The sequence below is a fragment of the Schistocerca nitens genome, chromosome 8, assembly GCF_023898315.1.
Source record: "Schistocerca nitens isolate TAMUIC-IGC-003100 chromosome 8, iqSchNite1.1, whole genome shotgun sequence".
Lineage (NCBI taxonomy): Eukaryota > Metazoa > Arthropoda > Insecta > Orthoptera > Acrididae > Schistocerca > Schistocerca nitens.
In genome coordinates, this window is record NC_064621.1 from 152,156,050 (window position 1) to 152,183,922 (window position 27,873).

Consider the following 27,873-nt stretch of genomic DNA (forward strand, 5'->3'; position numbering starts at 1 on the left):
AAGAAACGCCCACAAACACGCTCCGATGACGCTCTCCTTCAGATGATCTGCAAGATGACGACTGGATGTCTGATGGCAACTTTCCATATTGCTTCCAGTCACATGGTATGACCACTCCTGACGCCCCTCCTGTGAAGAATCCTCTCTCAGTCCAGAACACGAACTCAATGTTGCCAGTACATGAGGACGACAGATTCCCCACAACTGTTGTCGCAATGCCTGCTTCGCCCGCTCCGACAGTAAACGACTGTCACATGTCTTCGGCGTCAGTGTCCTACGCTGACGATGTTGGAGAAGGAGCAGATGAGACTACCAGCATGTCCGAGCGAGAGCATCCCTCCGAGGTGCCTGAGGCGGCGCCCTGCCAGTAATCGTGACCACTGCGACAGACCTGCTGCGTCTGCACCTGCAGGATGCTTCCACCGCCGCGCGGGATTAGCCGAGCGGTGTGAGGCGCTGCAGTCATGGACTGTGCAGCTGATCCCGGCGGAGGTTCGAATCCTCCCTCGGGCATGGGTGTGTGTGTCTGTCCTTAGGTTAATTTAGGTTAAGTGGTGTGTAATCTTAGGGTTGATGACCTTAGCACTTAAGTCCCATAAGATTTCACACACATTTGAACTTTGATGCTTCCACCACGCATTCTGCATCAGCTGCAACGGACCGTACACAGCAACAGCGTGTCACCACAATGAATCTTGCCCTCACAAACTGGCCATGTTCCGAGACACCATCTACTCCGTGGATGTTGATATTGTACTCCTACAGGAGGTGCTCGTCACTGACTTCCAACATTTCTCATGCCTCCAACACTGGTAGTGGCGTCGCCATCCTCCTACTCGACTGGCTCCCTGCAGAGGGTGTTGCATACCTCCAAAATGCATAGGGTATGACCCTCACCCTATTTGGCATGCATATCATTAACATCTACGCACCGTCTGCCTCTAGCCGCCATCATGACTGACATACATTCTTCGCTGAGGAGGTCACACAGCTCTTTACAGGCCACACGACTCGTCATCAGTGTCTCCCTGGTGCCTTGGCATTGCTAGATTTCAGCCAAGCCTTCGACCGTGTAGACCACTCCTATTTTCGGGCAGTTCTTCGACATATGGGTTTCTCCAGCCATTTGATCACAGTCATTTTGAGCCTTTTGAGCGGCGCAACGTCCAGAATCATGTACAACGGCCGCCTCACGCCCCCTGTTGTCATAGCTCGATCTATCTGGCAAGCATTTTATATGCTTTCGCTTTGGAACCCTGTTCCAAGGACTGCGCCAATGTCTGGAAGGTAAGACGTTGCACGGGCACTGTTTCTGTTCCATGGCCTATGCCGACGGCCTTGTTCTTTATCTACGCACTGAGGATGAACGCGCCCAATATGTCAACATCTATCGTGCCTCCTGTATACCACACGTGGCTCGGGTACTGCCGGTCCCATCTCTCCTGGCTCGACGTCCTTCGTCAGCTCAGGCATGTTATTCAAAGTGCAGTGTGACTCCCTTGCACTCCCACAAGACCATGGTGAGACGGGACTAATACATGTACCGATCAGAGTCACGGCGCTGTACATCAGCTCCCAACTCAAACTCTGGCTTCGTTGCCCGCAAAGTCTCACTGGGCAAGACTTTCCGCTGGTCTCATTGTCTGCCCCAGTTTTGGTCTCGACCATTCCATCCCACTTTTATCATATCTGGCGATTTTTCCTGGACTTCAGTTTTGTCTACCGGTCTTCACTCCTTATACAATTGTTACAGAGGAAAACAGTTTACCAAGTGCTACAACAATGCCGCCTACCCAACCTCATCGAAATTAAGTACCCCTAGTATGTGTGGCAGCACATATGGAAAGCGGTCCATGCCCACTTTCTCGAATACAACGTCCAGTCATGGTGGTATATCATGGAAAACAAGTTAACCGATATCGACTGCACTGCATCCATCTAGCCGACTCGTCCCTCTGCACCCGCAGTGGAATGGACGACACAATCGCTTCCACTGTGGTCCAGCGTCCGATGTTTGGGCACTTGGATGTTGGAGAAGGAGCAGATCAGACAACTAGGATGTACGAGCGAGAGCATCCCTCCGAGGTGCCTGAGCCAGCGCGTATTATGGCGTTTACTACACGTCAAACATCCACTCAGATAGATATTCACACACTTTTATTCCCGGAGGGGACTTTTTACCCCACCAGCATTTGAAGTTCAGCCGATTCGCTTGCGTGCTTGAGGGAAAAAGAGCAGATATGATGTGAGTGTGACAAGAACTCGTCTGCAGCGGCTCTCAGGTTCCTCTCCCAAGTTATTCCGCATGTGCATTCGGCAGAGATGGAAAAGAGCAACATCCACAAATGCCTCCTTTACTCAGAAAAGAGAGGTAAGAAGTTATTGTCTTCTTTGGTGGCAGATGCAGAGAAATGAGTCCGTGACTTGACAGCAGAGGATATCTGTAACAGAAACACAGCGATTCACTGTGTGATGTGCACTGACCCACAAGGGGACGAGGAAAAGCAATGAAACCTCACGGGTTTCGAGAGGATGTCATGTTTTTCCAGTGCTTACAAAATCGACTCAAATTTACAAAGTGCTTGGCCGTAAGAGCCGACTTATCACTATCATGTTACACGTTTGGCCCGGACAGATGCACTGATTCGGCTGGGTGGGTCGTCATAAAGCCGTTGTATTCTGTTCTGAGACAAGCTGGCCCACAGCTGTTGTTAACTGCTCTTTGTCATCTTGGCACTACCGAGAGGTAAGACGGTCGTGTTCGGCGCTTGGCTCTGACCACAGCCATTTGCCACTTCAGTGGTTGAGACGCCCTGCTAAACCCGCAGGACAGGTAGTTTAAGTTGTGGAAAGTGGCCAAAATAAGCGACTGTCAGTTACACTCGAACATACAACCTTTTATTTGATCAAACATCACGAGAGCCAAGAAAAATTTAAAAAAACCACAGCTTTAGTTTTGGAACTTAATTAGCGGCTGAATGCGCCGTACAATCTCGTGCCTTAAGGGCAAGACCACTTTAAAAACGGCTGAAAGCCAATAACTTAAAGCTCAACCAAAATTAGAAATTTAAAAGGCAAAAGTCTTATCCTAATACAGTTCCTTAATTAGGTTGAACGCCCAAAGAATCTGACACTTTAAGAGCAAAACAACTTAAATTCAAAATCGGCTGAAGGCCCAACACTTAAAGACTCAATAACATTAATTTTAAAAATGCCAAAGGCTTTACGTAAAACCGTTCTTAAATTAGGCTGACGGCCCAAACCAACTGACAGCTCAAGAGCAAAACAACGTTAATCTAACAATCGGCTAGAAGCCATACAAGTACAAACAACAAGAACAAACAAGAAAAGGCAGTACAGCCAAGGGCGCTCAGAAGTTCCGAGGGTCGGTCTGGAATTCAAACACTAACGCCCGCTTAGGTGAGACAGGCAGTCCACCCAACCATTGTTGATCTAACGACAACCAAACCATCAGACAGTCAACGGACCCACGACAAGATAACCTCCGCCTCACCCGACCAACACACGACAGGGAGCTCAATTGAACAATGTAGAAGGTATTGGCTCCCACAACCAATTATACATTGAGCTGTCAAACTACACACCATGCTGGACAGTGACAACACGATGAGGAAAATACACTGCCTGAATTTACGTCAACGGCCAGGGCAGGTAACCGGAACGTTAACGGCCACAAAACAGAAGATTCTGCTGGTGCACTTCAATTCAAATAACCACGTACAGTTAAACTCCACCGGAGGTTGGCTAAAATCTGCCACCTTGAAAACACACGTTGTTGCTCGCGGGAACATCCCAACATCCGACAACGAACTCTAAACGACACAATGTGAACAGTCGTGACTTGCTGGTAGATTAAGTCAAAACTCAACCTTCATGTCCAGGATCGGTGAGCTACGAACCTCGTAGCAATGGGAACAGCACCACACACTCCGACACAATATAGAGGCCGCCAGCAGGCCCGGCCAAACTACGGATTGCGGAGATTTCCTCGCTGATCCACGCCAACCGACCGACTCCCAGGCCCGGAAATGGTGAAAGGACCAAATATACGTCGGCCGATTAGAAGACCAACCGAACGACCAACCAAAGGTCGTCCCGCTCCAATCTCCCTCCGTCGGACAGTTCATGTGTGCCGCAAGCGGTCGGCGATCACTGGCTGTCGGCACCTCACCAGCGCTCCGTCCCCGACTTCACTGCTGCTGCGTCCCGACTGCACTCCTCGTCCAACTGACCGCCACACACGACTACCCGGAAATACAATCGGTCGTTCCAGAGATGGTACGACAGTGCACTTATCGATACGCGCTGCTGCTGCTGCTCATGGGCAAGTACTTCAGGAAGTTAGTGACGCCAGTAAATGGAATAAGAAAACGAGGCGGCAGTACCGCAATAGAAGATGACAAACAATAAATGAGATAAATGCGAGCCGTGCGCGGCTCAGTGGTGACAAGTGAGAGCTCATTGAAGGGCAGGGTGGAGGTCAGTTGTGTTTTCTGGTGAAAGCTGGTTCTGCCTCGGTTCCAATGATGACCGAGTGTTGGTTAGAAGGCCTGCAATGAACCTGTCAGCGTGCTAGACGCACTGGAACTACACCTGGAGTCACGGTGTGGGCTGTGATTTCGTATCACAGCTGGAGCACTCTCTTGGTTTTCCCACACACGCTGACTGCAAATTTCTATGTCAGTCTGATGATTCGACCTGTAGTGCTGCTATTCCAGCAGGTGTTTCCCAACAGGATACCACTCGCCCACATACCGCTGTTACAAACCCTCACGCTCTACGGGGTGTCGGCATGTTGCCCTGTATCCAATCCAGCAGATATGGCACATCATCCACAACCAGCATTAACTGCCCCTGTATTGACAGACCAAGTGCAAAAGTTGTGGAACTACATCCCATAAACTGACATCCAGAACCTGTACAACACAATGCATGCATCTTTGCGTGCTTAAATTTAACACTCTGGCGGCTACACAGGATCTTGAAGTACCAGCATTTCACCCCTTCAGTGGCTTCTGTCGCGCGTACATTAACTTGTGATCTTGCAACGTTAATCTCTTAAACATGTTACCTAGACATATGTATTTCGGAAATTTCACTACTCTATTTTAATTATTTTTGATGATGGGATTTTTTTCCGTGAGTGTATAAATAAAAACTAAACACAGCCAACCTTGTATACAAACAATAACTCGGACTCCATTGGAATGCGCTTCACTATATCAGAGCGAGACACTATGTCTCCCTATAGTATGTCAAGCATAACTGAACTGCTCTAGAGAATATTAACCTGTCGGTGGTTTGCTACGGTGTCAATCACGGCTTTCGTCGCCGGAGAAGATCTTTGCCAGCCAAGGAAAGCAATAGTGCTTGCTGTGTTCCCTACTCGATCCTGCGGAGAGTGGTCACATTCACATTAAGTGTACAGACAACATTTAACGTGGTAAGAGAAAACTTAACTGCAGTTTCGAAATAAGCGTGCCTTTTTAACTCTAAAACAGCCCAAAAATAAACTCAATAGAAAATGTGTTACAAAACTGTTCGCCAGTGTTAATGAAACTTATATTCCTTCTGTACAGCATCCTGTGCAAGTGTTCTGAGATGTTCAAACAAGGTTTCAGCATTTCGCCTACAACATGTAATTCTCTAAATAATAATTAAAAATGAGACCTTACCCTGACGTATAACTTGTCGCTGATCTGTACTCTTAGCGATAGCTTCACAATGAATAACACCACTCTACGTATCTAGATCCGCCACGGGCGAGTTGTCCAAATCATTTAGGTACTCGTAGTTTTGAGTAACACTGAAAACAGCTTCATTAAAGTTCGGGGATACTCGATTACAGTTACTGATGTCTGTCGTTTTCATTATCAATGATATACTAATGTTTGCATGTTATTATGGCATGGCAAATAAACAGAGGTTCCATGAAGTACGTATATCTAACAGTTACTGGCTTTTGTTAATAATAAACCATCAGTCTCGGCGTTTTGGCACCTGCAACATTAGCCCAGCCCCACAGTAATGTAATCAAGCTGCTTCTCACGCCTTCAGCTATGCGTCTCTTGCATGTGAACCTGCATGTGAACAAATGAAGACTTGTTGTCAACAATCCATCCTATTCACGTCCTTTATTGACACTGTATACAACACCCTTAAAGTTCTCTATTATAGTATCTGATTAAATATGCTGAAGGTAATAAAGTAGGGAAAATACCTCATTCTTGTGAGGGAGATGTCACTTTGGTTCGATCTGCTAGCATCTCTTGCTTTTTGTTTTCACTAGATGGCAGTCTGGAACTAAATCGGACACCTTCCTGACACCAAAGAACTCGCCTAGAACTTGGAAGCCTCTATTTACGATTTTTAAATGCCAGGACTAACAGTCTCAGTTTGGAAAGATCGCTGTTTTTGTTATGTGTGTCAATTCGAGATGAGGAAATTTTTGATTTCCAGTATGATCATTAAAGGTGACAATAAAACGTTATCCATAATTCTACGATACATCGGGGTTAGTGACATTACACACGAGTAGTACTGAGCATCTGATGGTAGACCCTTCGTGGAAAGGGAGCAGGTCGGTGACTTTTTGGGACTCCTCAAAACTCCTGCTACCTACTATAAAATGCTATTAAATGGGAAATAATTCCTTTCGCATAATCTACATAGAAACGTACAGGTATCTCATCAGCCCCACTTACCGTTCCAGTTGAGCGATTTTAGGTGAACTTCTATTCCGCGATCACTCTTGCAGAGACTCAAAGGGAGAAAGAGGGTGTTATAACTATTACTTATTATAGACACGTATATCCTCCATTAGTATACGTTGGTTGCATGACTGAGAATGAAATAAGCGTCTATATTCACCGACAGTTTATTTCAGTAGAGAGACAATTAGATGGAGAAAATGACTAAATTCAAAAAATTTACAGAGGCTGTGGAGGATGCATATAGTTTGCTATGGCTCCCTGAAACAGTATTCAGACAAGAATTTACATTTTAAATCGACAGACATGAACTGACATCTCCGATGTTTGCTTACAAGGGTCCCCAACGAAATGCACAAGATGTGACGCTCTTTCCTTACCAGGCCGACATGTAGACAATACACTGCGAAAAATTGTCAATAGCATAGTCAACGTGATGAACACCACTCATAGGAAGAAAAGTTCAAACTATTTAGAATTTACACGCACGCTATGACATTTAAGGGATGTTTGTTGCTGTATGTTAAATGGTAGGTAATTCACATTTAGGAGACATAATCATCGGCGGTGATCCAACAGAAAACAGCATCACCAACTCAGTATCCGAATGAACGATCTGAGAACACAGTCACTACCAAACAATGAAAGCGTTCCCAGTAAACTAGTATACGAACATCGTATCGTAATTTCAAATGGTTCAAATGGCTCTGAGCGCTATGGGACTCAACATCTGAGGTCATCAGTCCCCTAGTACTTAAAACTACGTAAACCTAACTCACCTAAGGACATCACACACATCCATGCCCGAGGCAGGATTCGAACCTGCGATCGTAGCAGTCGCGCCGTTCCGGACTGAAGCGCCTAGAACCGCTCGGCCACCACGGCCGGCTCGTAATTTCAAAAGCCCTCAACACGTACACATAAATAAAACCAGAAGTCTAAATGAATAAATTCAAAAGTCTAATTATTTATAATATTCTGTGCAATAAATAAATGCCAACAGTCCAAAATGTTTCGAGACTGGATTAATAAAAAACAGGGAAAACGTGGAGGTTTCAATGCTTCAGGTATTCGACATATTCTACACCGCGCTGTCGTCCCCCCCCCCCCCTCCCCAAACGTTCCCACCACACTACACACACACACACACATCAGTACAACGCACAGCACATTCATACAACCATGTAACTATCTATCAGAAAAGTGCTTCTTTAGAATGTTCTTCAGCTTGCGTGTCACGTTAGCTTGAATCTTATGTACTCAAAGCATTTACGCTTCACGTGACTTTCTGCACTTTTGTTATTTTGTGATAGGTTCATACTGATAACATGAAGCGTCGCCATCACTGATGATTTGTGAAGGTGTGCAGGACAAGCTTTTTCAAACCCCTTTCTCTTCTTCGAAACAGTCTGGATGATATCTTGAATGCTTGAGAATGAATGAGTTAGAGATGTTGCTCCATTGCAATTTGTGATGCAATAACGTTGCACACTACAGCAGCACGCCCACTACTTACAACTGCCTGTCCACAACTGTCAGGTCGAATGCACATCTGTCGGCTACAGTTGTTAGCTGAAGCTGCCACTGTAGTTACTGCGCTGACATTGCCTGTACCCCGGGAATAATATCACTTACAGAACTTTTTGGACGGACAGCGTATATCATACTTCGTACCCTCCCATTATATGCCGGCCAGTGTGGCCGAGTGGTTCTAGGCGCTTTAGTCTGGAATCGCTCGACCGTTACGGTCGCAGGTTCGAATCCTGCCTAGGGCATGGATGTGTGTGATGTCCTTAGGTTAGGTTTAAGTAATTCTAAGTTCTAGGGGACTGATGACCTCAGATGTTAAGTCCCATAGTGCTCAGAACCATATGAACCATTTTGAAGCCATTATATATTTTTTCAGTACCTATTCAGTGAGATATAACTGAATTTATTCGAACAGTTATCGTACATGTAGCAACCTGTGAGCTGTAGCTGCTTAGAATGCTGATGACGAACCCAAAAATTTAAGTGGCAAGGAAAGCATATTGTGTAGTGCGATGTTTCTAGTCAGGCAACCGGGATATAATAGTCTGATTGAATTCGACGGAATATCGTTCGTAAGTACACTATGATGTGAAGATGCAGAATACTGTTCGTCATTACATCTGCATCTGTATCTACGTAGATAATCCGCAAGCCACCGTTCGGTGCGTGGCGGAGGGTACCCTGTACCACTGCTTGTCGTTTCGTTCCATGTTCCGCTAGAAAATAGGGCGAGGGAAAAACGACCGTCTGTTTGTCTCCATATGAGACCTAATTTCTCGTATCTTATCTTCGTGGTCCATATGCGCAGTGTACGTTGGCGGAAGTAGAATCGTTCGGCACTCAGCTTCAAATGCAGGTTCTCTAAATTTTCTGAACAGTGTTTCTCGAAAAGAACGTCGCCTTCCCACCGAGGATTCACATTTGAGTTCCCAAAGCATCTCCGTAACACTTGGTGTTCTTCTAACCTACCGGTAGCAAATCTAGCAGCCCGCCTCTGAATTGCTTTCATGTCTTATTTCAATCCGACCTGATGCGGATCCCAAATACACAAGCAGCACTCATGGACGGTTGGCACAAGCGTCCTATATGGCATCTCTTTCACAGCTGAAACATTCTATCATAAAATTCTCGCAGTAACCCCAAGTCGACTATTCAGCTTCTCTTCCACAGTTCTGACATGCTCGGTCCACCTCATACTGCTTTGCAACATTACGCCCAGATATTTAAACGACTTGATTGTGTCAAGCAGGACACTACTAATATTGTATCCGAACATTACAGGTTTGATGTTCCTACTCACCCGCATAAACTTACATTTTTCCTCATTTAGGGCTAGCTGCCACTCATCACACCGACTGGAAATTTTGTCTAAGACGTCTTGTATCTTCCTACAGTCTCCCTACTTCGCCACCTTACTGACACCACAGCATCGTCAGCAAACAACCGCAGATTGTATGTAGAGAACAACAGCGGCTCTATCACACTTCCTGGAGCACACTTTACGATACTCTTGTCACTGATGAACACACACCGTCGAGGACCACATACTGGGCTGTATTATTTAAGAAGTCTTCGAACGACTCACATATCTGTCAACTTACTGCGTATGCTCGTGCCTTCGTTAACAGCCTGCAATGGGGCACCGTGTCGAATGCCTTCCGGAAATTTAGAGATATGGAACCTGCCTGTTCCCTTTCATACATAGCTCTCAGTATATCATGTGAGAAAAGGCCAAGCTGAGTTTCGCACGAGTGATGCTTTCTGAAACTATGGTCATTGTTGCACATAAACTTGTCAGTCCTGAGAAATGTTATTATATTCGAATTGAGAATATGTTAAAGGATTCCGCAACAACAGAAGTTAGGGATATTGGTTTGTAATTTTGCGAATCCGTTCTTTTACCTTTCTTACATACTGGAGTCACTCTGCGTTTTTTTCCAGTCGCTTGGAACTTTGTGCTAGGTAAGAGTCCAATGCCGTAGAGTACTCTTTGTAAAATCGAAATGGGATTCCATCCGGATAGCATAGGTATTAAGCTATCAGCTTGAATACTCTGCCTCCTTCCATGCTCACTGAGTTTCAGTCCACCCTTATTTTCATCTACTGCTTCACAGTTAACAATACTGATTCAAAACTACTTGCCCAAGCGTACGCTGCAACAGTTATCGGTCAATGAATTTCTGTGCACACTTCACACCTTTCACTCTGCTTTGAGCAAGACTGTGGAAGCCATCAGCAGGATCGTGCCTTGAGCTCACTGTGGCCATTCGCCTATCACACTAGAGCAATGTGTAAACTGCACTTCACAATGGTGACTGGAATACGCTGTCTGAGATTCTCAGGAGGGATAAAATATACATAGGGAAATGTTATTCACTACCTGTACTCGAACAGAAACCAGACTGCAGTTGTAACAGTCGAAAGGTGACAAAAGAGTGAGTTGCTATTCAATCTGTACATTGAGGAAGCTGTGAAGGAAACCAAGGAGAAACTGACAATAGGAAATTAAATTCACGGAGAACAAATAAAAACTTCGAGAATTGCCGATGACATTATAATTCAGTGAGACACGGCAAAGGGATTGAAGAGCAGTTAAACAGAACGGGTAGTGGCATGTAAAGTGATTATGAGGTGAACGTCAGTAAAAGTAAAACAAAGGTAATATAATGTAGTCGCATTAAATGAGCCTGCACTGAGGGAATTAAATTAGGAAATGAGACAAAATGTAGATGAGTTTTGCTATTTGGGCACCAAAATACCAATTGATGACCGAAGTAGAGAGGATGTAAAATGCAAACTAGCAACAGGTAAAAACTGATTAATTTATGGTAGTTGGGGTTCAGAGTCACGAAAATTTTGTAAATGTCATCATCTCCTTTGACTGCACAGTTACCACACTTGTTAATGGCAATACTGCAGATAAATAATCTTTTCTGCAGAGGCTAAGGAGTCATTTACAAAAGAGCAAGAAAAGTATTTCTGAAGAAGAAAACTGTTAACCATCGAATGCAAACTTAAATCTTAGGAAGTCTTTTGTCAGGGTATTTGTCTGTAAGGTAGCCTTGTACAGAAGTGAAAGACGGACGATAAACAGTTCAAACAGGAAGGAAATTGAAGCTTTTGATATGTGGTGCTACAGGAGAATGCTGAAGATTCGAGAGGGGTATCGAATAACTAATGTAGAGGTACAGAATCGAACTGGCGAAAAAAAAATTGTTGCATAGAATGATTAAAATAAGAGATCGGTTCTTGGCAACGAGGCAATAACGGATTCGTCATTTTGGTGTGTGTGTGTGTGTGTGTGTGTGTGTGTGTGTGTGTGTGTGTGTGTGTGTGTGTGTGTATGTGTGTCGTGAGGACGGAGCAGGAGATTGAAACTGTAATGGTAGACCATGGCTCAGTAGATAGGCGGTTTCAAGTCGGGATGCAGCTGTATACCGCACACCTTTCTGCACAAGAGTTAAGGAAGTGCGATCCAAGTGCAGGTTTCATTTCTGCCGAGTATTCACTGAGTGAAAGCTGCTTATTCTTGGGAATAAACTGTCAGTAACAAATACAGTGTCAAAATACCCAGTCTAATGAACAGGGGTCGACAAGAGGTTCGAAAACTTACACCACTTATTGCTCGAACTGCCCGTTTCTGAGTCAAAAATCCTTTTAGAATGGGAAGCGTTACCCCAAAATATAATTCCATACGACATAAATGAATGAAAATAAACAAAAGAGATTAATTTTCGTGTCGAACAATCACTTACTTCAGATACCATTCGAATAGCAAAAATGGCAGCATTAAGTCTTTGAACAAGATCCTGATCGTGGGCTTTCCGCGACACTTTACTATTTATCTGAACACCTAGAAATTTGAACTGTTCAGTTTCACCAATCATATGCCCATTCTGTGAGATTAAAACCTTGGGTTTTGTTGAATTGCAAGAAACTGTAAAAACTGAGTCTTACTGAGATTTAGCGTTAGTTTATTTTCTACAAGCCATGAACTTAGGTCATGAACTGCACTATTTAAAACCGAGCCAATGTTACACGCTACATCCTTTACTATCAAGCTAGTGTCATCAGCAAACAGAAACATTTTAGAGTTATCCGTAACACTAAAGGGCATATCATTTATATAAATAAGGAACAGGAGTGGCCCCAACACTGATCCCTCGGGCACCCCCCCCCCTCCTCCATTGGAACGTACCCCACTCATATCCCACATCACAGCCATTGTCAGCTCTGTGAATGATAACATTGTGCTGTCTGTGTGTTAGAGTAAGAGGTGAAGCAATTATAGCTATGCCCTTGTTCCGTAATGGTCCAACTTTTGGAGCAATATTTTGTGGCCAACACAATCAAACGCCTTAGTTAAAATATGCCTAGCGTTCGAAACCTTTTGTTTAACCCAAACACTACGTCACAGAGAAAAGAGAATATACCCTTTCCAGCTGTTAAACGACTTCTAAAGCCGACTTGACATTTGATAGAAAATAACGTGGTATAAAATGATCAATTATCCTTACACACACAGCCCTTTCAATAACTTTAGCACCCACTGATGACATAGAAATAGGCCTTTCTCCCTTTTTATAAAGCGGATTTACTACTGAGTACTTTAATAGTTCAGGAAACTGACCATTCCTAAAGGAAACATTATAGATATGGCTAAGTACAGGGCTAACATGTGCAGCACAGTACTTTAATATTCAGCTAGGCACTCCATCATATCCATGAGAGTCCTTCGTCTTAAGTGATTTAATTATTGACTCAGTCTCAGTCTCGAAAAGTTTTTTGCAAAGAGAGTTATATGATTCCCTGTAGAAACTAAATTTTTATTTAATTCACCAGCAATGGTTAGAAAATGATTGTTAAATGCTGAACATACACTCCTGGAAATTGAAATAAGAACACCGTGAATTCATTGTCCCAGGAAGGGGAAACTTTATTGACACATTCCTGGGGTCAGATACATCACATGATCACACTGACAGAACTACAGGCACATAGACACAGGCAACAGAGCATGCACAATGTCGGCACTAGTACAGTGTATATCCACCTTTCGCAGCAATGCAGGCTGCTATTCTCCCATGGAGACGATCGTAGAGATGCTGGATGTAGTCCTGTGGAACGGCTTGCCATGCCATTTCCACCTGGCGCCTCAGTTGGACCAGCGTTCGTGCTGGACGTGCAGACCGCGTGAGACGACGCTTCATCCAGTCCCAAACATGCTCAATGGGGGACAGATCCGGAGATCTTGCTGGCCAGGGTAGTTGACTTACACCTTCTAGAGCACGTTGGGTGGCACGGGATACATGCGGACGTGTATTGTCCTGTTGGAACAGCAAGTTCCCTTGCCGGTCTAGGAATGGTAGAACGATGGGTTCGATGACGGTTTGGATGTACCGTGCACTATTCAGTGTCCCCTCGACGATCACCAGTGGTGTATGGCCAGTGTAGGAGATCGCTCCCCACACCATGATGCCGGGTGTTGGCCCTGTGTGCCTCGGTCGTATGCAGTCCTGACTGTGGCGCTCAGCTGCACGGCGCCAAACACGCATACGACCATCATTGGCACCAAGGCAGAAGCTACTCTCATCGCTGAAGACGACACGTCTCCATTCGTCCCTCCATTCACGCCTGTCGCGACACCACTGGAGGCGGGCTGCACGATGTTTGGACGTGAGCGGAAGACGGCCTAACGGTGTACGGGACCGTAGCCCAGCTTCATGGAGACGGTTGCGAATGGTCCTCGCCGATACCCCAGGAGCAACAGTGTCCCTAATTTGCTGGGAAGTGGCGGTGCGGTCCCCTACGGCACTGCGTAGGATCCTACGGTCTTGGCGTGCATCCGTGCATCGCTGCGGTCCGGTGCCAGGTCGACGGGCACATGCACCTTCCGCCGACCACTGGCGACAACATCGATGTACTGTGGAGACCTCACGCCCCACGTGTTGAGCAATTCGGCGGTACGTCCACCCGGCCTCCCGCATGCCCACTATACGCCCTCGCTCAAAGTCCGTCAACTGCACATACGGTTCATGTCCACGCTGTCGCGGCATGCTACCAGTGTTAAAGACTGCGATGCAGCTCCGTATGCCACGGCAAACTGGCTGACACTGACGGCGGCGGTGCACAAATGCTGCGCAGCTAGCGCCATTCGACGGCCAACACCGCGGTTCCTGGTGTGTCCGCTGTGCCGTGCGTGTGATCATTGCTTGTACAGCCCTCTCGCAGTGTCCGGAGCAAGTATGGTGGGTCTGACACACCGGTGTCAATGTGTTCTTTTTTCCATTTCCAGGAGTGTATATCTGATTTATCAGTAACAGAAATATTTTTACTGCGAACTGACTTTATATCGTCGACCATGTGCTGCTGACCAGACACTTACTTCACAAGTGACCATATGATTTTAATTTTGTCCTGTGAGTTAGCTATTCTACTTGCGTACCACATACTCTTTACGTTCCTAATAACATTTTTAAGCACCTTACAATACTGTTTGTAATGGGCTACTATAGCTTGATTGTCAGTGCTTCTAACATTTTTATATAATTCCCGCTTTGTTTTACATGATATGCTTATACCACTAGTCAGCCACCCAGGCTGCCTTTTACTGCTAGTACCCCGTTTGGAACGTTCTAATGGAAAGCAACTCTCAAAGAGTATGAGAAATGTGTTAAGGAGATCATTGTATGTGTCATCTATGTTATCGGCACAATAAACATCCTACTACCTACCGGCACTATAAACATGTAGTTTGCATAATACACATGTATTTGACGGCGACTGTCTGAATCATATCGAGTGACCTGATATAAAAAATAAAACTGAGCGATAAGTTTATGCTGCTCCGTCAACGTCTTCTCTAGTTGCGATTTTATCTGCCGCTTTCGTGGTAGCGACCAAATGGTTGTAGGTAATAATCCTGTAACAATTCACTTTAAGGTCAAAACTCCCTTCGTTAGTTTGGTTCCCCTTGCCGTATTTTATTTAGGAGGCAACAGAATTTGAATACGGTACTGAGACAATGTGCAACAATTATAGACACACGTAACATGTCGCTGACTATTGTCAGGAGAACCGACTTCATTCCACGGTGGACATTTGCGAATCGGAGATGACTTAGGCAAGAAAGGAAAACTAGATATTAACGACGGGGTAGTTAGACAGAGGGAGCATAAACGCAGATGGGTGAAGGATGATCAGGGAAGTCGGCCTTTCACAAAGGACTCATCCCGGCACTAGCCTTAACCGATTTAGGGAGATCAAGCAGACACTACGGGCCATCAGTCAATTACAGACGTGGTGGTGGATCGGAACTCTTTACACTGCAAGTGGGAAATAAATACTACGTCGTTATTTTAGAAACAAGTAAAATTAAAAATTAACTCAGTACACGCGATTTTTCTTTCCCGGGAGTTAACATTTCTCTGCAGATCTACATTATGTAAAACTGAGACATTAGTTTCTTTGCAACAAATGTTACATGCTCTTGCGTCATGCAAAAGTGAGTTTTGCAGTCGTCTCGCCTCTTCTAAGCGGCGTCCTTTCATTGGAGGCGCGCCAGCGTAGCTGATGACGGAGCACTACTGCGTGCGATAACTGCGCTACGAAGGTCACGACATGGGTGCTGCAGATGTGCGTGCGTGCCAGATATCGCCACTGAAAGTAAACACAACTCGGTTGTCCTCTTTTAGCGCTGTCACCTTCGTAGATAACAATCGAAACTCTATCCGGAACGAGAATACATTCACGTTTTGTAAGCTCGATCGAGAATAAACCCTCGCCTTTTGAATAAATACAGATCTCTCCAGTGCACATAAAGTTGTCCAATGATGAGGAACGAATATACTTTATAGACGAGTGGTTTTTCTTAAAAAAAAAAAATGTGGCCAGCGCAACAGACCTTTATGCGGGGGACCCGAGTTCGGTTCCTGGTACTGTCAGGGATTTTTCTTTGGTGAGAGGTCTCTAGTGGTGAGAGGCAGCGCCTCCGACGTCGAACGTCGATAACGGCGGGGGATGTTGCGTGCTGGCCTGTGCCATCCAAACTCCATCCGATGATGAATAACTGAGGATGATACGGCTCTCCGTCGATTATCGCGTGGTCTTCATGACCTGCTCGCGGGATTTCGTTTCCATTTTTTCCCCTCTATGGCGGAACGAAAGTCGTTAATCTGGAAAGACGTAGGACAATCTCTGTCGACTCAAATCAGGGGACCGCACATACGCTTGACTCCGCACATATCTTAATAAACTACTGTGCAAGATCGTTCGTTCATAATATAATAGCAGATTACTGTCAATCATTCTGAAATGACTTAGTCACGGATCAAAGAACTCCCCGAAAAGCAGTCAAATGACACAAGGTACGAAGAAACGAAAATTAATCATAAATAGAAAATTTGAGGCTCATTTTTCTTAATTCTACTAAGGATACGACAAATACCACAATTTATTGCAATCTACATCAAATAAATTTTATTGATCTAATTCATTCGAGATCTCTGCTACACATTAATTGTTTAGCCCCAGCAATGGAATATCTCTGATTATCATAATTTTTAACTTTACGGCTGTCGACGACGACGACAATCGCGAGGGTCTTTACCAAGAGTAGAAAATACAAGAAATAAGTATTTCACGTCGGCATTCTCTGGAGACTGCCAAAAACAGCATTTTCTGGTCCCTACTTTATTAGCGCCATTCGCATTATTCACTTGCGAAAGTGTTTCTTAAATAACACACCCATTGATAGTTTTTTTTTATCCTTGACCTCTTTTTTCGAAAGGGCAACGCTGGCAGGTGCTGTTACAAAATTCATTTGCCTCCTGCGAGGATCGAACCCACCACCTCTGGTTTACTAGACCAGCGCTCTGCCACTGAGCTAAGGAAGCGCCTCCTAGCGCGCTATTCGGGTACTTTGTTCTTATGGACTAGTGAATCGGAGATCTTCAGCTGGAAACGCACCGCATTAGCGACCATTTTTTGCATTTAGTTAGCACAGCTGCTGCTTTCCTACACATCTCACACAATGTCGACGTGCACCTCAAATTCCAAAACATTTATTTCGCTTCAGAGTTACTTGCAGCTTCAAATACCATTCCTCTGATATTCATACGAAGCTAGTCATCGTCGTGACCCGTTACGTCCATTACGCAAGGCACACGAGAGGGGAGCAGGTTGCATCCGCGTAGACACAAAATTTTGCTCCGCCCAGCGTGGGGCTCGAACCCACGAGCCTGAGATTAACAGTCTCATGCTCTACCGACTGTGCTAGCCAGGCTCCACACAATGCTTTACGCGTCACACATTACTGATGTGACCTGCCACCATCTATGGAAGATCCTCCAGACTGCAGCTTATTTCCTGCTGCCACAAATGTGCTACAATCCTATTCAATGAAAAATTGTCTCCGAGAGTCATCAAATCTGCTTGAAATGATATGTGCCTAGCTGCATCATTATTCAGCACACATGCTCGACTGTGCTCACAGGCCTGTGGAGTAGCTCTTGGATCCTGAATCAGATGCAGTAGATCCAATAAAATCTCTCCTGAACAGCACTGTGCCGAAAATTTCGCTACAGATCACCCTTGTCTTGCTTGTGCTTCATGTAGACGCCAGTTTGCAGCCAGGAAGCGGACAGCAGCAACTTTCAACTAGTTTTGCAGTACTCAAACAACACAGTAAAAGAGCATGCAACTTTTGCAGAACTGGAAAAACACGACCGTGATAGGATTCGAACCTGCAACCTTCGGATCCGAAGTCCGACGCCTTATCCATTTTTTTTTTTTTTGCTTGTCTCATTCGTTTATTATTTTTTTAATTCATTAATTACACATAAAGTTAATTGTCGAGTAATGACAACATTATTTCAACATAAATTAGAAAAAAAAAACATTCGAAGATAATTCTGATAGAGAGGCAGGAAAATAAAATAATTAAAAAACCCAATATGGTCTCGAACACGGGAATCAATGCTAAGAAGGAACGACGGTAGCCACTTTTTTTTTTATTTATAATTTTTTTTTCACCAGGAAAAGGGTAAATGAAAAAAGATCTTTATTGGTACAAACTTAAATACAACAGAAATGCCATCCTTCCGGCGAAAATAACACAAGGCAATATACTCGTACAAGGCGAGGAATTTTTTTTTGTTTTTTTTTTATTTTATGAACAAGGTGTAGGGAAAAAAAGAATAATAATTCTGATGTAATCTAAGAGGTATGAAGCAATATACAGTGGAGTGAGGGAAAGACCAGTGTTGTCTGGGGTAGTGCATTGAAGAAAGGAGGCGCGTGTCCATGCGCCTACTCCACTGTGGGTTACAAATGTAGAAAGTAGCGCGGGGAGTCTCACATGTCAGCAGGGGGGGCGGGAGTGCTGTCGGCGTGTGGCACCATCCAACTGAGCGGGGGTGAAGTAAAGATCGCATGTAGGTAGTTGGCGAAGAAGGCGCGGTAGCACGGTCGCTGTTCAACTTCACTGTGGGCGGTTTGTAAGTACTGCCAGAAATCAAGGCGTGATTTGTCGCCACCATTATACATGTAGGTGATCGTCCACCCCTTGACCCATACAATCGCATGATTTTTGGAGGCGGGGAAATAAGAATTCTCAGGATGGATAAAAGTCCGTGGGTCAATCGAGTCCGGCGGAACGCGGAGGTAACAAGCAACAAACTGTCGGGCAAGTTTCCAGACGTCACTGGTGGCAGCACAAGTCAGTTGGTGGACATCGTCATCCACGAGGTGGCAAATGGAACAAAGTGGAGAGTCCTGTAGTCCGATGGCGTGAAGGCGATGGTTTGTGGCGAATTTTTCATTTGCGACTTGGTACCATGTTGCCCGGACGTTGGAGGGAAGAAAAGGCTGGTGGATATGACGCCAAACCGTTGGCCACCGCGTGGACGGATGTCTCAGTTCGATATTGTTGCTGGATATGGAACGAAGGAGTGGGGTGTAAAAATCTTTAGGTCGAGGAGAACGCGTGGTCGGTAAGTGCGTGTGAGCATAACTGAAGTCGACGATGAAATCAGAAATGTGGGTCAAATAGTGCTTGATGTGTCCGACTGGTACTGGTGGTGTTATGGTCGCGGGCACAAGAATTTCCAGCAAGCTGCGCGTAAGGGAGGTGCTCCCGTGCCACTGCTTGTGCATGGTGGACATGTACAAGGACGCCGCTCGGAGTCGCACATTGACAAGGCCGAGGCCTCCTGCTCGCGGGGGAAGGGTGAGCGTGTCGCAGCGGACCTTAAAGATCGTACCGGCCGTAAGGAAGTATCCGAGGGCAGCCTGGAGGCTGCGTCCAATAGTTGATGGCAGCGGGAGGACCTGTGCGATGTGGACCATTTTGGCCGCCACATGTCGATTGAGGTATTGGACACGTTGTAAAGAATCGAGTCGTCGGAGAAGATTTTGTCGCACCGTCGTGCGGATAGTTTGGAGTGCACGCCGAAAATTTATGGCAGCGGAGCGGCGCACGGTGGAGGTGAAAATGATGCCAAGATATCGTAGTTGTTGTACACACGGGAGAGGTGCTAAGTCGTCGTGTGAGAGGCCGCGTCCAATGGGCATAGCCGCGGATTTAGCCACATTCATGTTACTGCCCGCTGCAGTGCCGTACGTTGATATCAAATCAAGTACCGTGTGCGTTTCACTCCGTGAGCGGATCAAGAGGAGGAGGTCGTCCGCATACGCACGACATCGAAAACTGTGCTGTCGCAAAGTGAGACCAGAAAGGTGGCTCGTCAGACTCCCGATGAGTGGCTCCAGGCTTATGGCATACAGTAGGGTCGAAAGTGGGCAGCCTTGCCGTACGGAACGCCGGATCGCCACTGGTCCCGCCACACGGCCGTTAACCTGAATCAGAGATTCGGCGGTGCCGTACAGGCGCCGGATCACGTCGATAAAGGTTGGTGGAAAACCCATGCGGTTCATCACTGAGAACAGAAAAAGATGCCGCAATTTGTCGAATGCACTGTCAAAATCAATGGCAACCACGGCTGCGCGGAGTCGGCACGCCGCTGCCAGTGCAATTAAATCGCGACATTCTCCTGTGGCCGTTTGTATATTAACTGAGCCGCCCGGAGTTGTCTGTTCCGGGGATAGAATGCTAGGCAGGATCTTGCGGCATCGCGTTGCCAGTAGGCGTGTAAAAATTTTACAGTCTGCGTTAAGCAGAGTCAGGGGACGGTAATGTGCTGTCGTCACACCTGGTGTCGGTTTGTGGATGGGTATAATAATTCCCGTGACGAAGGACGGCGGTACGGCGTTCCCCATCGTCAGCAGTTCATTAAACATCTTTGTCCACCGTGACGCCATTAGTGTGAAGAAAGCGCGATAAAATTCTATCGGCAATCCGTCGACACCAGGTGACTTATTCAGAGCACCTTTTTTTGATTGCATCGTGGATTTCGTCACGCATAATGGGCTCCATCAGCTCGTCCGCTTCGTCGCTGGTGAGGGTGCGAGTTACGTGTGGTAACACAGACTCCTCAGGGTGGTTGTTGGTAGTCTCCTCCTGGTACATTGTGCGGTAGTGGTCGACAAAGGCACTGACGATTTCGGCCTGGCAAGTGACGTGCTGGCCGCGACAGGTGGTGATCTCGGTGATGAGTTGTCGTCGTCGATGTTTCCTATCGGAGGCGATATGATGCATGGTCGGATGTTCTTGTTCCGCCGAATCTTGACGTCGGGTTCGCACCATAGCCCCCTGCAGTCCACGGCGTGTCAAAGTTACAATTTGCGCCTTAATTCTGCTGCGTTCCCTCTGGGTGTCGGGGGTGGGCGGTTGGGCGTCCAGGTCGCGGAGAACGGCGTAGAAATAGTCGGTAGTGTGCCGGCGCCACATAGCAACTTCCTTTCCATACTGAATCAAAGTACGTCGAATGGCAGGTTTGGCACATTCTAGCCACCAGGTCAAGGTCGTGCCGTATTTAGGTAAGCGTCGTTCACAGGTGGTCCATGTCTCGGTAACACGTTGAAGACATTCGGGATCATGAAGATGGGAGGTGTTTAGCTTCCACGGTGCACGACTACGCCAGACCACTTGCTTGGGGAAGAGAATGGTGCAGATGTAGGCACAGTGGTCCGAAAAGGCCAGGGGCCAAAGTTCTGCACCTTGGACTGCAGGCGTGAGTTCCCGAGAGACGTAAATTCTATCAAGGCGGCTCGCGGAGTGACTCGTCTGGTAAGTATGTCCAGGCGCGTCGCCGTGCCGAACTTCCCAAGTGTCGCGGAGCAACAGATCTCGGACGACAAGACGCAGTTCTTGACAGGTGTTGTAGTGGGGCACTTGATCTTTAGGGTGCAAGACACAATTAAAATCACCCCCAAGCAAGTAATGGTCGCAGCGTCCAAGAAACAAAGGAGCGATGTCTTCTGAATAGAAGAGTGCCCTGTCGCGTCTGCGGGTGGAGCCTGACGGAGCGTAAATGTTGACGATACGGGTCCCCATGACGGTAACGGCCATGCCTCTGGCAGATGGAAGGTATGTGATATCGGCCACTGGAATGCCTTCTCTGGCGTAGATGGCTACGCCGCGTCCCAAGTGGTCACCAGGAGAAGGATAAGTGTTATATCCCGCGACGGCTGGAAGTGTAGCCAGGTGTACTTCCTGTAGTAGTGCGATATCGACGTCCGACGCCCATATCATCTCTCGCAGCAGTTGAAGTTTCACGGGTGAGCTAATGGTGTTAGTGTTGATCGTCGCTATTCGGTAGGTTTGGAGCCGTACCCCGCCGTGGAGGGGAACTCCACCGGCGGAGGATGAAGAGGGACGAGGCAACGGTGAGTCGTGCCGTACGCCACCCGACGGCGTTATCAGCGGCGTAACGATGCTTCCGTCTGGGGTAACTCTGTCCCCAGCGTGTGGTCCGGGTCCTCATCGACGTCCTCACTCCACACCATTGAAGGCGTTGTCGTTGTGATGGACGTACGTTCCACTTCGGTCGTAGGGGCAGAGGACGTCTCGGCGACAGTCGCATCTGTGGAGTCCATTGGTTCAGGAGCACCTGAGCGAGCCAGTAGAGTAGGCATCGACGTATCCACAGTCGGCGTCATGTTGTCGTCATGCGTATCGTCGTGTAGGTTCTCCGAGGCCTCGTCGGGTCGGACGGCCTCTGGAGCATCGGGGGGTGGTGATCCGTCTCGTTCCGAGACCGTACGGCGCCTCCTCTTGCGCCTCTTAGGTGAACGTTGTTTGCGGGTTCGCCCCTCCGTGTCGGAAGACGGGAGGGAGTCGCGTCGCTCTGAGAGGAAGGCCGCCGCGGGAACGTCAAATGAAGGGGCGTCCATATGTTCAGGCGGGTGGGTGTCGGAAGTCGTCGCTGTTGGAAGTGGCGCCGGAGTAGCGTCAGGCTTTGAGCGCGACGCGTCGGCCCCAGCGGTATCCGTAGCAGCTGGAAGGGTCACCGGTGCATGGTCCGATGGGCGGCGGCCGGTGGGAGGAGAAGAGAGCGCCGAGGCGTAGGTGATCGGTAAAACCGTCGTCGGAGCCGGAAGTGCCACGGTAGCGGCTGGCAATTGGGTGATTCGTCGCTGAAGACACTCAGATCTGAGGTGGCCTTCTTTGCCGCACCCGGAACAGGTCTTGGGTTGGCCGTCGTATATGACAACCGCGCGGCACCCGCTAATTTGCAGGTAAGATGGCACGTGGCGATGGAGGTCTATGGTGATCTGCCGTACACCGTTAAGAACGGGGTACGTTTGGAATTGCGCCCAGCGTTCGGCAGTGTGGCCATGTACAGTGCCATAGGGGCGGAAAGCCGCGATAACGTCTTCCGCTGGAAGCTCGAACGGGAGTTCGAAAACTCGTATGGTGCGCATTCCTAAGCCGGCATGGTCGACAGTGACTGCTCCGACATTGCCGTCGGCGTGGCAAAAGCGTAATCCATGGTTGGTGTCACGAAGTATTCTTTCACATACAGCGTCATTGACGACTTTGACGTACACAGTACTGCTCAATATGGACAAATGGATGCCCAAGATGTCAGAAGCTGGGATCTTAGCAACGTCGCGTAGGAAGCGTTCCACTTCCAAGGCCTTTGGTCGTGCGTAGTCGTTGCAGAAGTTGAAACGTAAAGTTGATTTTCGAAAACGGTTGGCCATGATTCTAGTGCACGTAAGCGACACGTAAGTGACGGCCGCTGAAATGTAAACAACAGCGAGCGCGCGCGCTCCGCAGGCGGAAATAACAACACGTCCGTACTGCACGGCGGCGAAAGCCGGACTATCCATTAGGCCACACGGTCACTGGCGCATTACCCTTCCCCACAGACACTTCATTTAAGCCATTTGTACACCTGGCAGAATGAATTTCCCATCTTTGCCGCAATTCTACATCTCAAATTTCACTACTAAAAATACGACGCTACCTCTTGCTGTGTCCCATCCCAAGTTACATTCAGGCCCTTATGACGCTGATCAAACAAGAGGTTGCAAATCAGCTTCAATCGATTAGTGCCGTCTCAGTCGGTTGCAGAAGGTACCACCCCCTATGTGGTACAATGGCGAGTTGCCGCTATTACCAAAGCGCCGCCGCCGCCGCCGCCGCCGCCGCCGCGGCCGCCACCGCCGACGACGACGACGACAATCGCGTGGGTCTTTATCAGGGGTAGGAAATACATCACAAGAACTAAGTATTTCACGTCGGCATTCTCTGGAGACTGCCAAAAACAGCATTTTTTTTCTTTATTTATTTTCAATTCCCCCCGAATGGGGCGGGCCGGTAGCAGCTTACTACGCTGCTCTACAGCCTACAGACTTTTTTTAAATAAAGGAAGAAGAAAGAAACAAGGAAAAACAGGCGATAAAATGGCGATTTAACGTGTAAAATGGCGTAAAATTGCGTAAAGGTAAAACAGAAAGCAAAAGGGGTTGGCAATGGAGATAGAATACACAGGAATCAGATAAGTAACATAGTAGACACACAATTAAAAAACATGGCGACAGGCTGGTTTCTGTTCGCAAGTGATAAAAAGCACACCCAGCGACAGTATGATGGCTGTTCGCTACACTTCCCAAAAGACACAACACGGAGCACGCACACTGTAAAACTGTTGTGTCTAGACAAGACAGCCTAGACACAATGAGAGGAAGCCGAAAGGCACGTGCTTAAACTCACGAAGGCTGGCGTGAGGTCTGAAACAGGATACGTAATGAATGCTATAAAGAAAAGTACGTAGCTTCTGGAATACTTAACTTTAATCCACATTTGTAGAACATCGCTCTTGATGATACATTAATAGAATCTCAATATCAATTGAATACGGCGCCTTGCTAGGTCATAGCAAATGTAGCTGAAGGCTATGCTAACTATCGTCTCGGCAAATGAGAGCGTATTTGTCAGTAATCCATCTCAGGCAAAGTCGGCTGTACAACTGGGGCGAGTGCCAGGACGTCTCTCTAGACCTGCCGTGTGGTGGCGCTCGGTCTGCAATTACTGACAGTGGCGACACGCGGGTCCGACGTATACTAATGGACCGCGGCCGAATTAAAAAGGCTACCACCTAGCAAGTGTGGTGTCTGGCGGTGACACCACAAAAACACTGCACGAAAAAGGCGGCACAGAGATGGCACTCCCGACCCAAGGCAGATGGGGGGGGGGGGGACCTGGAGCAGGGGGCAAAACAAGGAGGGAGGAGAGGAAAAAACGAAAAGGGGGGGGGAACCAAGGAGGGAGAGGACTAATAAAGATGGGAGAAGGGCAGACACGAGGGGGAATGAGAGGAGGCAGAGGAGGGAATTGTAAAAGGACGCGGGGGAGAGAAGGGGGCAAAGAGAGGGGAGGTGGGGAAGAAAGAGGATGGAAGGGGGGGAGAGGGAGCCCGGGAAAAGGACAGAGGAAAGGAGGGGGAGTGAGGATCAGAGTTGATAGGAGGGATAAATGGAGGGAGAGAGGGCATCATCTGGGAGGGGGAGTTGATGGAAGCCAGCTTGGGAAAGAAGATGTAGGGTGTAGAGATGGAGGGTAGGGGGGACACAACCGTGAAGACGGGGCAGGGGGCAGGGATCGGAGAGGAGAGGAGCAACCAGGGGGTGAGGGGGTTCAAGACGGCGGGAGGTGTAGAGGATGCGGATATGTTCGAGGAATAGGAGCAGATGGGGGAAAGGAATGAGATCATAGAGGATCCGCGTGGGGGATGGGAGGCGTTTACGGAAGGCGAGGCGGAGTGCATGACGCTCAAGGATCTGGAGGGACTTATAGAATTTGGGGGGGGGGGGGCAGATAACCAGGCAGGACTGGCATAACAATGGATGGAACAGATTAAGAGGTTGTAGGTGTGGAGGATGGTAGAGGGGTGCAACCCCCATGTCCGGCCGGAGAGGAGTTTGAGGAGTCGGAGGCGGTTGTGGGCCTTGGATTGGATGGAGCGGAGATGAGGGATCCAGGTGAGGTGAAGGTCAATGGTGAGGCCAAGGTAGGTGAGGGTGGGGGTGAGGCAGACAGGACGGGCGCAGACAGTAAGGAAGAAATCCAGGAGCCGAAAGGAGCGAGTGGTACGACCTACGATGATTGCCTGGGTCTTGGAAGGGTTGAGTTTCAGGAGCCACTGGTTACACCATGCAGCAAAAAGGTCAAGGTGAGTCTGGAGAAGGCGTTGGGACCGTTGGAGGGTAGGAGCGAGGGCGAGGAATGCGGTGTCATCAGCATATTGCAAGAGGTGTACTGGAGGGGGGGGGTTGGGGCATATCTGCCGTGTACAGGAGGTAGAGGAGAGGGGAGAGGACAGAGCCCTGGGGCACACCTGCAGAGGGGTAGAAGGTGTAGGAAGTGGCATTATGGATGGTAACATTGGAGGGGCGGTGGGAGAGGAAGGAGGCCACCATACGGATGTAGTTGATAGGAAGAGCGTAGGTTTGGAGTTTAAACGGGAGACCGGGATGCCAGACATGGTCGTAGGCCTTTTCAAGGTCAAGGGAGACAAAAATGGCGGAGCGACGGGAATTAAGCTGGAGGGAGAGGAGATGAGTGAGGCAGAGGAGTTGGTCATCAGCAGAGAAGGAAGGTCGAAAGCCACATTGGGTGTTTGGGAGGAGGTGGTTTTGGTGGAGGTGGTGATGGATGCGCCGGGAAAGGATGGTTTCCAAGAGCTTGCTGAACACCGATGTGAGACAGATAGGACAATAGGAAGAGGCATCAGTTGGAGGCTTGTTGGGTTTGGAGAACATCAGGATACGGGAGGTTTTCCACAGGTCGGGATAGAAGCCAGTGGCAAGGATGACATTGTAGAGGGTGGCAAGGAGTGAAAGGAACGAGGGAGGGCAGTGTTTGAGGTGGCGGTAGGTAACGCAGTCGTGGCCGGGAGCAGTGTTGCGTTTGGTGCAGAGTGTGAGGCTGATGTCCTGGGTAGTGATGGGAGTGTTAAGTTCAGATGGTGGTGTGTGGCCCAGGTCCTGGAAGCTAGGAGCAAGGGGAGGAACAGAGGTATTCGTACGGTCCATGACATCAGGGAAGAGGGAATAATCAAAGTGGGGATCATCAGGGATGGATAAAAACATCAGAGAGGTGGGATTCAAAGTGGTTGGCCTTACTGAGGTTGTCAGGAAAGGGACGGTCATTAAGGAGGAGAGGGTACTGGGGGGTGGGGCGGTTCCCAGTAAGGCGGTGGAAAGCAGGCCAATATTTGGAAGAGTTGATGGGGAGCGTGGTGTTGAGCTGTGTACATGTCTGGCGCCAGGCACGGCGTTTCTTCGCAGTAAGCAGGTTGCGGATGTGGCATTGTAATTGCCAGTGGCGGGTAAGTGTATCCCGGTCACGAGTGCGGAGAAAAGAGCGGTAGAGGCGGCGGGACTCTCGAAGGAGAAGGACGGCCTGTGGGGGCAGGGTGGGGCGGTGAGGGTGGATGGCTTTGGTGGGGATATGGGTGGCGACGGCGTCAGACAAGGTCTGGTGCAGGAAGGCAGCAGTGTGAGAGATGTCAGCAGGAGATTGGAGGGTAAGGTCGTGGCTGTCAACCTGGGTGTGAATGGAGTCCCGGTAGGCATCCCAGTTGGCATGGGAGTAATCATGGACAAGTTTAGGAGGGACGTCAGGGCGAGGAGCGTTGCGGGGATGGCGACCATTAGAGATAGTGAGGAGAACAGGAGCATGGTCACTGCCAATGAGGTCAAGGACATCTGCGGTGATGCGCCTAAGGAGGTTGGGAGAGGCAAGGACGACATCAGGAGTGGTGTTGGATTCGGGTCGGGTGTGCTGAGGCAGGGGAACCAGGTCTCCCTGGAGAGTGGTGAGAAACTGATGCCACCACTTGAGGTCGGCTGGATCATGGCTGTTGATATTGAGGTCGGCGGCAATCACGTAGGTGGAGAAGGTGCGGTCAATGTGGGCCAGGAAATTGTACGGGATGGGGGTGCGAGGGTGGACATAAATGGTGGCACGTGATGGTAAGGGTGGGGAAGAAGAGGCTGAGGGTGAGATGCTCGGCAGGATTGTTAAGGAGAGGTTGGGGCCGGACAGGGAGGTGCTTGAGGTGGCCTATAGCAACTCCGCCACGCGCAGAGGGTACGGATTATCGGTGCAGTGTAGGGTGTAAGGAGCCGTGGAGACGGAGGTACGGGGTTGAAGGAAGGTTTCATTTAGGACGAAGGCATCCACGCTGTGCTGACGGAGGGT

General features: G+C 48.1%; 2 non-coding genes across 2 annotated transcripts; both read right to left on the reverse strand.

Moving 5' to 3' along the window:
• Positions 1 to 17,083: 17,083 nt before the first annotated feature.
• Positions 17,084 to 17,155, reverse strand: Trnat-agu (transfer RNA threonine (anticodon AGU)). Its single transcript has one exon. It is a non-coding gene; the product is annotated as a tRNA-Thr (tRNA).
• A 316-nt stretch (positions 17,156 to 17,471) lies between these two features.
• On the reverse strand, positions 17,472 to 17,544 carry Trnan-guu (transfer RNA asparagine (anticodon GUU)). The gene has a single exon. It is a non-coding gene; the product is annotated as a tRNA-Asn (tRNA).
• Positions 17,545 to 27,873: the final 10,329 nt, after the last annotated feature.